The 10,328-nt window shown below is 37.5% G+C and overlaps 1 protein-coding gene across 1 annotated transcript in view; it reads left to right on the forward strand.

The window, feature by feature from the left end:
• cdh12b (cadherin 12b) overlaps positions 1-10,328 on the forward strand; it is a 155,081-nt gene that overhangs the window by 40,027 nt on the left and 104,726 nt on the right. The gene's annotated exons all lie outside the window — the stretch shown is intronic.

A 10,328-nucleotide genomic window follows, 5' to 3' on the forward strand; every position in this document is an offset into this window, starting at 1 on the left:
ACAGTCAGACTAATGAAGCTTCTCGATTAACAAGAATCAAATGTAGCAAGATGGAGTATTAGGCAAGCGAGTGATTTATTGGCTTGGAAGATTTCATTTCCTTCTCTCTAACAAGGGACACTTATGAAGTAATTTTTTTTTTACTTCATAAGTAGTAAAAAGATGAAGTAAAAAGTTTTTACCTCTATGACTCAAAAGTTTACCCAACCTGATCTCATGAGAATTTGTATGAATTTTACGGGGTGGCTAATTCATAACAATTCGTACGACACTCACTCGTACGAATTTGTACGTTTTTGCTAAATCGTACATTTTACGAATTGGCCAATTCGTATGAATTCGTACGAATGACCTACCCCTGACCCCGCCCCTAAACCTACCCATCACGTGGGTTTGGACAAATCGTACGAATTCGTACGAGTGAGGTCGTATGAATTAGTACGAATTAGCCACTTTTTAATCACTCGTACGAATTCGTACGAATTGGTCGTGAGATAGCGTAGGTTTACCCGATGCTGCATGTTTCACTTTTCTGCACACACTGAACAAAATTTATTAAAGCAACACTCAAACAAATCGTTCCATCTGGGACATTAGACGGAAAATCACAGAAAATCAGAAATGAGCGCAAGAGTGACCTTCTGTTTATTTATTTATTTATTTATTTTTTGTGGCTTTGAGTCTTGAGAAGTAATATTTTAGCTAAAAAATTTTTTTTGATGGAAAAAAAAATATGTTTACATTTTAGGCTTGATAAAGAATGATGCGTCAATCAAAACATCATAAGATGAATGCCATTAATATTCATTTGTAAACTACAGTGTTCTCTCACTGACTCAATGTACTCATGAATAAAGATGAGTCTTGAATCTGACTGCAGATAAAGCCATACCTTATGAATTTATATGACTATTTCAAGTCATCTCTCAGATTGCCCAGTGAACATATGGTGCAGTTCTAACCAGCTCATTTAAAAGTTGTTACAGGTGTTACAAAGGAAACTGAGAAAAGTTTCATAAATGAGTCAGCTTGTTAGCAGATGCTCTCATACTAAAAGTGACAAAGAAGAAATAGTTATTTTCAGATGTACAATCTAAAACTATGATCCAAATCTTAAGCTGCTCATACAAGGAGGAAATGTGGAATAAGCAGTTCAAAAATGTTTAGCTTCTATTATTCTGGCCAAATTCATTCTTCACACAGAAGACAATCCCAGAATGCACAGTATCTGAAAGATTGAGGTTGATACGTTTTTATTTTATTTTTTAAAGTCTCGTGTGCTCTCTGATGCTGGTTTATAATACATCAAAACAGTTTAAAATAGAATGTATTAATGTGATGCAAAGCTGAATTTGCAGCATCATTAATCCAGTCTTCAGTGTCACGTGATCCTTCACAAATCACTATAATATGCTAAATATGATCAATTTTGAAAACATTGGAAACCATAATGAAATTGGTTTCAGGGCTTTTTAAATAGAAACGTCAAAAGAATGGCATTTATTTAAAAAAATGAAATCTTTTGTAACATTATATTGTGTTGTAGGCATAAAGGCTGTATTGTCACTGTATTTTGATCAATTAAATACATTCCTTTTTAAATAATAAAAAGCCTAAAAACTCTGATTAAAATACCCAGTATCTGTGCATACTATTACAGTATACAGTAGCTTAGCAATGTGATACAATAAGTTTATCATATTGAAATTATATTGTTTCTAATGACATAAGTTGGGACTTAACCTGAATAAGAATAATACATTTATTTGCATCCCACTTTGGTTTTGAGATACATGAACAGACAAAACAAATGTAGATAAGTGTGCATATTGTTAAAAACTCCATTTCATTTAGCATGCTTCCATAAATCCTAGTCCCATCTCTCTTCCTGTCTATGCTGATGCTCATTGGTAAAGACTAAGAGGAAGCGTTGCTCCAGAAACAGGCTCCATTGCTCTGCAATGCTTTGTAGATTCGGCTTGAACTGATATCAAAGGACTGAAAGCGTATGCTCAGGACAAAGCGGGTTTCAGACCCATAAATGATGTGTCATTGCCGCTAGTGTTGTTGAGGCTGCAGGGTTTTTAGATTCCTCTGCTCGAACTGACACCGATTCCTTACTGATCTTACTCCCTTTCTCTCTGTCGAACACATCTTATGTCTTGCTCTGAGACCCCTTTTCTGATTTCCAACCACGACTTTTAGATCAGAATGTCTAACACCAGGGGTTTTGAACTTGATGTGTGCTTCTAATTTGCTTTCAGGGTGTTTTAAGTCACAAAGACCTAGATGTGACAAATGGCCTGATCGTCTTCATTTGCTGTGCATTTTTTTTTTAAAAAAAGGCCTGCATGGTCTCTGCAACTCTGACATGTGACAGGTAGCTGGAAAATATAAAGTCCATATGCTTGGAGCCATCTCTAAACTGTCAAATGATGTTTCCCTCTCCTTTTGCTTGCATTCATTTGCTGGTTGCATCATAGGCCCTGGTTCTTGGCAGCGAGGCCTGATGTGATCCCATAGGGCTCTGCTGACTCAGCGCCTCGCGTATCTCTGCTCTTCCTTGCCCGCGGCTATCTCTGTCTGTGTGTTCACACTCGCTGTGTCTTCAGGGGGTAAAGGAGAGTTCATTTCTGTGATGTTATGGCAGCTGCGCAGGTCAGACAGAAGTAGATCAAGGAGAGTGTAAAAAGATATGGACTAAATCATGAGATTCAAATTAGGAATGCGAACCATTTAAATAATTCCATTTTTTTTTTTTAAATCAAAGGAATAGCTCAGCCAAAAATTTAAATGCAGGAACACCAAATCAGGAATTCCTAATCATCATTATACAGCATTTATCAATTCTTCATTTACCAACTGTTTTTGAGCTCCAACAAGCTTTTTTAAATGTTGAATCAATCTTGCTGAACAAAAGTATAAATTTTATGCTTTGGTGTTTTTTGGCATTTGATATATAAAAATATATAAAGGTAATTGTGAGATAAAGGTCTAAATTAAGAAACATTTTGAGAAACAGTCACATTGCAGGCCATAAAGATACAGTCAATTTGGGAAAAGCAAATATAAGATATAGTGAACTGTTTTGGAAGCTAAAAATGTATATTTAAATCAAAAAGCTAGGTTTGGTTTCACAATATGAAGCTATTTATATTTTTAAAAAAAATCTGCTAGTCAAACTGGAACATGTTCACAGCTAACAGATGAACTTACAGTGTTACTCTGTTTATGCAAAAGGAAAACAGACTCAACATCTCCTCATCGAACATGTTGGTTAAAAATAATTGAAAACAAAAAAAAATCTAAGAAGTTAAAGTTTTGAACTAAAGAAGCTAGTTTTGAGAGCTCATAATTTGTTTGCTGATGTCACTTGGTTTGATATGCATAACCTAAGTGTCTAAATACTTTTTATGTTGTTTTTTTTTTTTTTTTTACTCTGAAACTGTCTTCAATCATGAGCTGCCTGAATATTCAACGCATTCACATCCTAGGGCGTCATATAGCGACGCTTTTGACATTTTGTCTATATCCAAAACACATGGCACCCTGTCCCGTCAATATAACACACACAGAGCTTTGTTCGGTTATGGGTAGGTTTAGGTCTGGTGTAGTGTTAGGGTTAGACCACTAGGTGGCACCTTCTGGCCCATATATATCTGCATCTCATATAGACGCTAAAGGGTGAGATGTGCGTTGGATGTAGACGAAATGTCAAAAGCGTAAGTATATGACGCCTTGGGATAATTTTCTACTTTAGAAAAATACCAGCATACAATTTCATGATTTCACTATAGTGTATGCCATTATATTTACACATTTTGGTGGACTACCCCTTTAAAAACAGTTCTTATTTCGGTCAACAATCTGTTTGGAGAAAAGATAAGAAGAAATAAATGTGTAGCTACAGCCCTACAGTGGGATGGAGTTCTCAGCACTGTTGTGAGATTTAAGTGAGAGACACGATTGGCTTTTAATCCAGTCTGCCCGAGGTCTCTCTGGGGCTTAAGCTCCATCCGTGCGGGTTAGCTTCCCTCCTTCCTCCTGCCTCCCGCCCCGGGCCAGGCTGTGATGGAGGACATGCATGGGATGGGAGCTCAGGCCACCAGCACAAAGCTGCAGGCAGTTGTTCCAGATGGCTGGCTGCTTAATAGGAAGCTTAGCTTGGGGTTTGAGTCATTCAAATGACCGTTTCTCTGGTGGGTATGTCTTCTACTAGCTTTGGACACTGAAAAGCTCCTGATACCATGGTGTTTACACAGCAATGTCGTGGTATTGACTGGAACATACAGCAAATGAACGGGAGGATAAACAATGTGTTTAAACCCTGGCAAATATGTCACTTTGCTTTTAGATCCAGAAGGCTCTAACTTAAGACAGTCTATCAGAGGCACATACTGTACTGTTACTATTCCTTCTGCTGATAAACATTGGTTCCTCTAGTAGCCAAAAGTGCCATTGATTTAGATAGAATTTACAGACAATCAGTGCACCTTTTCCAGCTGAATGGAAGTCACTGAAGTGCTGAACAGAAGAAAGGTCAGTCAATAGAACAGTATCAGAATTTTTCGTTTTAATGGTATAAGGGTCAATATCAATCCCTTGGAACTGATTTTTCTGGGGAATTTCACATTATTTCAGATAAAAAATGAGAAATAGATCTAAAGCTAATTTAATAAAGATATTGAGTTAAATAAATTCAATCAGATCCATATAAAACTAAAATAACTCTTAAATACGACTAAACTACTATAAACACACACAAACCCCAATATTCAATTTAAATAACTGTTTGGGCTTGATCGTTTTTTTTTTTTTTTTTTTTTTGAAAAAAAAAAAGACTCTTATACTGAACAAAGTCTGCATTTTGAATCTAAAGTAAAAACAATAATATTGTGTAATATTATTTCTTTAAAATTTATATTTTAATGTTTTAAAGTATAATTTATTCCTGTGATGCAAAGCTGAATTTTTAGCATCATTACTCCAGTCTTCAGTGTTATGATCCTTCAACAACTATTCTAGAGTATTTGCTTGAGAAACATTTCGTATTATTATATCAATGTTGAAAACAGTTATAACTGTGATGCATTTTATTCTTATTTGATGAGAATAGAAAGCTCAAAACAACTGCATTTTTTATAACATTGTCTTTACTGCCATCAATTAATTACAATATGTATATATATAATGATCACCAAATTTTGAAATGGTAGCGCTTAAAACTATGATAAAATCCATTAGCCATTATCCCACACAACACTCCTTTCTGAAACTGTTAGATAGTATTTTAAAATATATGAAAACTCAATATAAGGGCTTTCTTTCTGCTGATTTGTGGCATTTTGCCCTAATCCCTGATTGATTTCTGACATTGCAATGATTAACAGCATGCTGCCAAGATTTATTGTAAACTTATGAGATTGCAGAGTTAAGAATGTGTTTGATCCTCTGTATGTTCTTATACCTTTAGTCTTTGTTGTTTTCTGAGTATCGACCGCATAATCATGTAGAGCTGCTTTACAATGATTGCCCTGCGCTAAAATATACCCAGTGAATTGTTTAATAACTCTTTGAGTCAAAGTTTGAACAAAAACACCCAACCAAATATCTATTTGCAGGCATTGATCACTGCTCTTAATACAAAGCTTAATTCTCACATGTCGCTCAGACTGACAGCAGCACAATGTGGAACAAGGGGAAGTAGATGAGTGAAACAAGGGAGAAGTGTGAGGACTTGAGTAAAAGCAATCTGATGACTCAGCATCACAGACCAAATGAAAACTATAAGAACAGCTTTGGCTGTGATTCAGATGTATTTGGGTGTGACGGCCTTTGCCCCTGAGCTTGGCACTGCATTCCACTGGTATACGCAGCTTGAATGATCAAACCTAGTGTGGCTTTGCAGGCTTAAGTTCTGTGTTGAAGTTGGTGATCTGGAGTTCTTTTCTATTAGGTTTGAGATCATCTATAAACTAGTGCTGCTATACTTTGACAAATAGCCTTTCTTTTAGCAGATACACACTTTCCAAATGGCCTTCCATTTACAAGGAACTGGACCTAAAGACTGATGACCCTGCACTCATCCTATATGGAGTTCTGGAGTCTAAAGATCTGCAACCGGGTTCAGCTTCTTTCGTCCTTTTGTTAAATTCATGAGCCCTTTCTTGATTATTTATTAGCCTTGTTGAGTCTGGGACACACTTTATTAGCTCTTTCCGTCTTTGTTTTCTCAGCCTGTCTTTATATAAACACCCCGAATTTTTCTTCTAAAGTTTCTGTCTCCTCCCTGCAGTTTTGGCTTCAAATCAGTGATAGACAACAACCGTGTTTTTACAATGTCTTACAAAAGGTGGTCAGGGGTATAGTTCATGTGAAAGCAATCCATCCATAAACCGCTAGAGTATATTGATGACGTATAATTTGCATGCCCCTGGTCATTTATAGGATAATATATTTCTCCAAGCTGCTTGTCTTCGGAGAGCATCTTGCATTCTCCGCATCTTTTAAAACGCAAGTACCAATTTTTATTTTTACTGCCTGTTTGCATTGCAAATTACATCTTAGACTGAAACGTTACTGGTGACATGTATTTTTAAGGCCATTTTATGGACGCATAAATCTCTGCTGAACATTTTATAATGGTGAGTAATATGTTTGGAAGTTTGCATGGTGAATTATGCATAAATGTCTATGATAAAGGGCCATTCCCCAAAGCAAATCCCTCTTGGAAAATTATGGACTATATATCCATCCATCCACCCACCCACCGTTACCGTTAATATATGTTAGCTTGTTTCTGCCCCGATGTGAAAATTAAAAGAGGTAATTGTTAGATAAAATCTCACTTGCGAGTTATAAATATATATCAACTCGTAAATCAGACTTTTTTCTAGCAATTGTGAGTTTATATCTTGCATTTCGTAGAACCATGAGGAAAAACACGCAATTGCAATTTATCCAAGTCTCAAACAAACTTCCATATTTAATTCCATCCATGTCAGTGTCTATGGAAATGTTTGAAAATGCACATATGCAAATACAAACTAATTGCACTATATATATATATATATATATATATATATATATATATATATATATATATATATATATATATATATATATATAAGGGCTGTGCAAAAATTAATTGCGATTAATTGCATCCAAAATAAAAGTCTGTGTTTGCATAATGTATTTGTGTGTGCTGTATATAATTATTTTGTATATATAAATGCACACACATGCATGTATATATTTAAGAAAATGTGTTATTCATATATAAAATATTTATATAATAAAGATTATGTTTATATATATATATATATATATATATATATACAGAATTTAAGCGCAAATAATTCTTAAATATATACATGCATAGGTATTTATATATACAAAATAATTATATACAGTACACACAAATATATTATGTAAGCACAGACTTTTATTTTGGATGCAATTAATCGCAATTAACTTTTGCACAGCCGTAATATATATATATATATATAGCTAAGGTCCAGATTATTGGTTTGCAGTCCCCCAAGATTTACAGTATGCTGCCAACTCCGAGTACATAGCAGACGAGAAAAACAAGAATGCTATCTAAAATTCCCCAAAGAATCCCAAGGATCCATTTACCGGCTTAATTAAAACAGCTTTGACTTCTATGCCTAACACAATATTACACACCATACAGTCACCAAACACACACACACAGGCACACACCTGTGCAATCGACACGATTAAAATAGCGCGTTTACCTTTGAGTGATAAACAGATTTTAGATTAAGGTCTCCGTCCAGATGAGCTCCATCTTTCTTTCTCCAGTTTGCCACAGTTGCAGCTGCTTATCAGTTAATCATGTTTACGACAGGCCTGACAACTAATAACTTTCCAAGGGAGTTTCGTCTCCTGCCTCCTAATCGTTGGCGGCAGCTCGGCGAGCCATATGCTCGCTGATTATTGAAGGTGATGAGAATGGGGAACGTCGGGCAACACTCAGGGAATGCTGTCAGGCCCAGCCTCCGTGTTATCGAGGGCCAACATGCAGGTCAGGGCTCCAAACGCAAGGCTTGACACATGCTAATGAAGCGCTCTCTCATCAAGCATGCGGCTCAACGCGGCCCGTCGAAAACGACCCGCGGAGCGTTCTGGACTCTCCCGGAACTACGGGAGCAGTCATATCCCATTATGTCAGAGCGGAATAAGCACTGACCCTCACCGTCACTCGGACGACCCACGTCGTGACAGCTTGTCTTGATCGCGAGCACAGGTGGAGGAGGAGAAGAGACCGGCTGATGAGTTTGGACTTTAAAGCAGCATCTTGCGGGCGTAAGTGAAAGGGGAAATGCTGCATAACCTTGATAAAGTCTTCTCTCCCCGTCCCAGCGTCGTTTCAGGTCTATGGAATTAGTCCAAGACAATGGGTGTCAGCGAGACCAGTTCTGATTGAATTAATCTGGCTATGACTAATTTAATTATGCAAAATATAATCAATTTAGAATGGAACTTTTAAAGACGTATATGAGACATTTTCTGAAACAGAGGTGTTCATATCATCACAGTTTGACGCATACTGATGCTTAAACTTAAAAGAAGAGAAAATTGTCAATCATTGTGTCAAACCCAAATGACACACAACAATTGTACAATTCATTCGTCTCCATGCAATAAAAATGAAACTTTCATGCTTCCAAACGGATGCAAAAACAAAGTGGTTTGTTCCTAACTTTTTATGGCTAAATAATTCCTGAATGAATCTTTAGAACTATATATATAAGTTTAATAAATAATTTATTCAGTTTAAAAAGTTGATCTGAATTAAAATTGCAAGGAGGAAAATAAGACATTTTTTTTTAATTATCACTAACACTACATTAAGGTTTTTATTTATATAATAAGTTAACTACAGTAGTTTACATGAACTAACAATAAACACAATTTCTACAATATTTACTGGTCTAATTCCTACATTAGTAATTACTAATACATTTTTTTAAATGAAAAGATAGTTCAAGTTCATGTTAACTACTCAATCTAATGTTTGCAAATGAGACCTCACTGCCCAGCCAACATTTGTATGTGGGGCCCATATGGGTATGAAATGGGCTGAAAAATGGGCCCCATGTAGGATTGTCCGCGGGTTACATAATGGCCCCATGTTAATTGCCCAGATAAATTTCATGTTGGATTGCACTTGGTACTACGCCGGACCCAAGTGGGCAACATGCACAAGACCCATCTCGGTCCCAGCTTTAACCCAGCCGATATTTATATGTGGGGCCCATGTGGGTTTGAAATGGGCTGAAAAATGGGCTTTGATTGGGTTTGTCCGCGGGTTACATAATGGCCCCATGTTAATTGCCCAGATGAATTTCATGTAGGATTGCACTTGGTACTAGACCGGACCCAAGTGGGCAACATGCACAAGACCCATCTCGGTCCCAGCTTTAACCCAGCCGATATTTATATGTGGGGCCCATGTGGGTTTGAAATGGGCTGAAAAATGGGCTTTGATTGGGATTGTCCGCGGGTTACATAATGGCCCCATGTTAATTGCCCAGATGAATTTCATGTAGGATTGCACTTGGTACTAGGCCGGACCCAAGTGGGCAACATGCACAAGACCCATCTCGGTCCCAGCTTTAACCCAGCCGATATTTATATGTGGGGCCCATGTGGGTTTGAAATGGGCTGAAAAATGGGCTTTGATTGGGATTGTCCGCGGGTTACATAATGGCCCCATGTTAATTGCCCAGATGAATTTCATGTAGGATTGCACTTGGTACTAGACCGGACCCAAGTGGGCAACATGCACAAGACCCATCTCGGTCCCAGCTTTAACCCAGCCGATATTTATATGTGGGGCCCATGTGGGTTTGAAATGGGCTGAAAAATGGGCTTTGATTGGGATTGTCCGCGGGTTACATAATGGCCCCATGTTAATTGCCCAGATGAATTTCATGTAGGATTGCACTTGGTACTAGGCCGGACCCAAGTGGGCAACATGCACAAGACCCATCTCGGTCCCAGCTTTAACCCAGCCGATATTTATATGTGGGGCCCATGTGGGTTTGAAATGGGCTGAAAAATGGGCTTTGATTGGGATTGTCCGCGGGTTACATAATGGCCCCATGTTAATTGCCCAGATGAATTTCATGTTGGATTGCACTTGGTACTAGGCCGGACCCAAGTGGGCAACATGCACAAGACCCATCTCGGTCCCAGCTTTAACCCAGCCGATATTTATATGTGGGGCCCATGTGGGTTTGAAATGGGCTAAAAAATGGGCTTTGATTGGGATTGTCCACGGGTTACATAATGGCCCC

This window comes from Pimephales promelas, chromosome 17 (genome assembly GCF_988280905.1).
Source record: "Pimephales promelas chromosome 17, fPimPro1.hap1.1, whole genome shotgun sequence".
NCBI lineage: Eukaryota > Metazoa > Chordata > Actinopteri > Cypriniformes > Leuciscidae > Pimephales > Pimephales promelas.